The sequence below is a fragment of the Arachis duranensis genome, chromosome 1 (genome assembly GCF_000817695.3).
Source record: "Arachis duranensis cultivar V14167 chromosome 1, aradu.V14167.gnm2.J7QH, whole genome shotgun sequence".
NCBI lineage: Eukaryota > Viridiplantae > Streptophyta > Magnoliopsida > Fabales > Fabaceae > Arachis > Arachis duranensis.
The window spans coordinates 48,618,804-48,622,896 of NC_029772.3; the positions used below are offsets into that span (position 1 = coordinate 48,618,804).

A 4,093-nucleotide genomic window follows, 5' to 3' on the forward strand; every position below is an offset into this window, starting at 1 on the left:
CTTTTACCACACCAAACTTAGAAGGTTTGCTCATCCTCGAGCAAAAGAAGAAAGAAGAAAGTAGAAGAAGAAGAAATAGAGGAGATGGAAGTGGCTTTGTGGTTCGGCCAAGGGGGAGAAGTAGTGTTTAGGTTGTGTGAAAATGAAGGAGTGAAGATGGGTTTATATAGGAGTGGAGAGGGGTTGTATGGTTTGGCCATGTATGGGTGGGTTTGGGAGGGAAAGTGGTTTGAATTTGAATGGTGAGGTAGGTGGGGTTTTATGAAGGATGGATGTGAGTGGTGAAGAGAAAGATGGGATTTGATAGGTGAAGGGTTTTTGGGGAAGAGGTGTTGAGGGGATTGGTGAATGGGTGAAGAAAAGAGAGAGTGGTGCGGTAGGTGGGGATCCTGTAGGGTCCACAGATCCTGAGGTGTCACAGAAAATTTATCCCTGCACCAAGTGGCGAGCAAAAATGCTCTTTATGCTAATTCTGGCGTTAAACGCCGGGCTGGTGCCCATTTCTGGCATTTAACGCCAACTTCTTGCCCTTTCCTGGCGTTTAACGGCAGTCTATTGCCCCTTTCTGGCGTTAAACGCCCAAAATGGTGGCAGACTGGGCGTTAAACGCCCATTTGCTGCCTTTACTGGTGTTTAAACACCAGCAGGATTTTCCTCCAGGGTGTGCTATTTTTCTTTCTGGTTTTCATTCTATTTTTGCTTTTTCAATTGATTTTGTGACTTCCCATGATCATCAACCTATAGAAAACATAAAATAACAAAAGAAAATAGATAAATATAACATTGGGTTGCCTCCCAACAAGCGCTTATTTAATGTCAGTAGCTTGACAGTGGGCTCTCATAGAGCCTCACAGATACTTAGAGCAATGTTGGAACCTCCCAACACCAAACTTAGAGTTTGAATGTAGGGGTTCAACACCAAACTTAGAAGTTGGTTGAGGCCTCCCAACACCAAAGTTAGAGTTTGACTGTGGGGGCTCTGTTTGACTCTGTTTTGAGAGAAGCTCTTCATGCTTCCTCTCTATGGTTACAGAGGGATATCCTTGAGCCTTAAACACATAGGATTCTTCATTCACTTGAATGATCAATTCTCTTCTGTCAACATCAATCACAGCCTTTGTTGTGGCTAGGAAGGGTCTGCCAAGGATGATGGATTCATCCATGCACTTCCCAGTCTCTAGGACTATGAAATCAGCAGGGATGTAATGGTCTTCAACTTTTACCAGAACATCCTCTACAAGTCCATAAGCTTGTTTTCTTGAATTGTCTGCCATCTCTAGTGAGATTCTTGCAGCTTGTACCTCAAAGATCCCTAGCTTCTCCATTACAGAGAGAGGCATGAGGTTTATGCTTGACCCTAGGTCACACAAAGCCTTTTTGAAGGTTATGGTGCCTACTGTACAAGGTATTGAGAACTTTCCAGGGTCCTGTCTCTTTTGAGGTAATCTCTGCTTAGTCAAGTCATCCAGTTCTTTGGTGAGCAAAGGGGGTTCATCCTCCCAAGTCTCATTACCAAATAACTTGTCATTTACCTTCATGATTGCTCCAAGGTACTTAGCAACTTGCTCTTCAGTGACATCTTCGTCCTCTTCAGAGGAAGAATACTCATCAGAGCTCATGAATGGCAGAAGTAAATCCAATGGAATCTCTATGGTCTTAGTGTGAGCCTCAGATTCCCATGGTTCCTCATTAGGGAACTCATTGGAAGCTAGTGGATGTCCATTGAGGTCTTCCTCAGTGGCGATCACTGCCTCTTCCTCCTCTCCAAATTCGGCCATGTTGATGGCCTTACACTTTCCTTTTGGATTTTCTTCTGTATTGCTTGGAAGAGTACTAGGAGGGAGTTTAGTAACTTTCTTACTCAACTGACCCACTTGTGCCTCCAAGTTTCTAATGGAGGACTTTGTTTCAGTCATGAAACTTTGAATGGTTTTGATTAGATCAGAGGCCATGGTTGCTAAGTCAGAGTGGCTCTGCTTAGAATTCTCTGTCTGTTGCTAAGAAGATGATCGAAAAGGCTTGCCATTGCTAAACCTGTTTCTTCCACCATTATTGTTGTTGAAACCTTGTTGAGGTGTCTGTTGATCCTTCCATGAGAGATTTGGATGATTTCTCCATGAAGGATTATAGGTGTTTCCATAGGGTTCTCCCATGTAATTCACCTCTTCCATTGAAGGGTTCTCAGGATCATAAGCTTCTTCTTCAGATGAAGCGTCCTTAGTACTGCCTGGTGCAGCTTGCATTCCAGACAGACTTTGAGAAATCATTTTGACTTGTTGAGTCAATATTTTGTTCTAAGCTAATATAGCATTCAGAGTATCAATCTCAAGAACTCATTTCTTCTGATTCGTCCCATTGTTCACAGGATTCCTTTCAGAAGTGTACATGAATTAGTTATTTGCAACCATTTCAATGAGTTCTTGAGCTTCTGCAGGCATCTTCTTTAGATGAAGAGATCTTCCAGCAGAGCTATCCAATGACATCTTGGACAGTTCAGACAGACCATCATAGAAGATACCTATGATGCTCCATTCAGAAAGCATATCAGAGGGACACTTTCTGATTAATTGTTTGTATCTTTTCCAAGCTTCATAGAGGGATTCACCTTCCTTCTGTCTGAAGGTTTGGACTTCCACTCTAAGCTTACTCAATTTTTGAGGTGGAAAGAACTTTGCCAAAAAGGCATTGACTAGCTTTTTCCAAGAGTTCAGGTTTTCTTTAGGTTGTGAGTCCTACCATATCCTAGCTCTGTCTCTTACTGCAAAAGGGAATAGCATAAGTCTGTAGACCTCAGGGTCAACCCCATTGGTCTTGACAGTGTCATAGACTTGCAAAAATTCAGCTAAAAACTGATGAGGATCTTCCAATGGAAGTCCATGGAACTTGCAATTCTGTTGCATTAGAGAAACTAATTGAGGCTTAAACTCAAAGTTGTTTGCTCCAATGGCAGGGATAGAGATGCTTCTCCCATAGAAGTCGGGAGTAGGTGCAGTAAAGTCACCCAGCACCTTCCTTGCATTGTTGGCATTGTTGTTATTTTCGGTTGCCATGTCTTCTTCTTTGAAGAATTCTGTTAGGTCCTCTACAGAGAGTTGTGCTTTAGCTTCTCTTAGCTTTCGCTTCAAGGTCTTTTCAGGTTCAGGGTCAGCCTTAACAAGAATGCTTTTGTCTTTGCTCCTGCTCATATGAAAGAGAAGAGAAAAAGAAAATATGGATTCCTCTATGTCACAGTATAGAGATTCCTTGAGGTGTCAGAGGAAAAGAAAAATAGAAGGAAGAGGTAGAAGAATTCGAACTTAGAAAGATAGAGTTCGATAGAGTTCGAATTGTACATGTTAGTCCATAAATAGAAGGATGTGAGAAGAGGGGAAGAAATTTTCAAAAATTAAAGTGAATTAATTAAAAGAAATTTTGAAAAATGGTAATTGATTTTCGAAAACCAAGAGTGGGAAAGAAATTAAGTAATTTTTGAAAAAGATTTTGAAATTGGAAATAAAAAAGATATGATTTGAAAATAATTTTGAAAAAGATGTGATTAAGAAGATATGATTGAAAAGTTATGGTTTTAAAAAGATATGATTGAAAAACAATTTAAAAAGATTTGATTTTTAAAATCAGTGACTTGGCTAACAAGAAAAGATATGATTCAAACATTAAACCTTTCTCAACAGAAAAAGGCAACATACTTGAAATGTTGAATCAAATCATTAATTGTTAGCAAGTATTTTTGAAAATGGAAAGAAATTGATTTTGAAAATATATGATTGGAAAGATATGATTTGAAAAAGATTTGATTTTGAAAAATTATGAAAACTTGAAAAAAAAATTGAATTGAAAACAAAATCTTCCCTCTTGTGCCATCCTGGCGTTAAACTCCCAGAATGGTATACATTCTGGTGTTTAACGCCCAAATTGCTACCGTTTTGGGCGTTAAACGCCCAGCCAGGCACCCTGGCTGGCGTTTAAACGCCAGTTTTCCTTCTTCACTGGGCGTTTTGAACGTCCAGCTTCTTCTGTGTAATTCCTCTGCTGTATGTTCTGAATCTTCAATTCTCTGTATTATTGACTTGAAAAGACACAAATTAAAATTTTA

The 4,093-nt window shown here is 39.9% G+C and overlaps 1 non-coding gene across 1 annotated transcript; it reads left to right on the forward strand.

Moving 5' to 3' along the window:
• Window positions 1–2,537: 2,537 nt before the first annotated feature.
• LOC127742542 (small nucleolar RNA R71) lies at window positions 2,538–2,645 on the forward strand. Its single transcript, XR_008003888.1, has one exon. It is a non-coding gene; the product is annotated as a small nucleolar RNA R71 (small nucleolar RNA).
• Window positions 2,646–4,093: the final 1,448 nt, after the last annotated feature.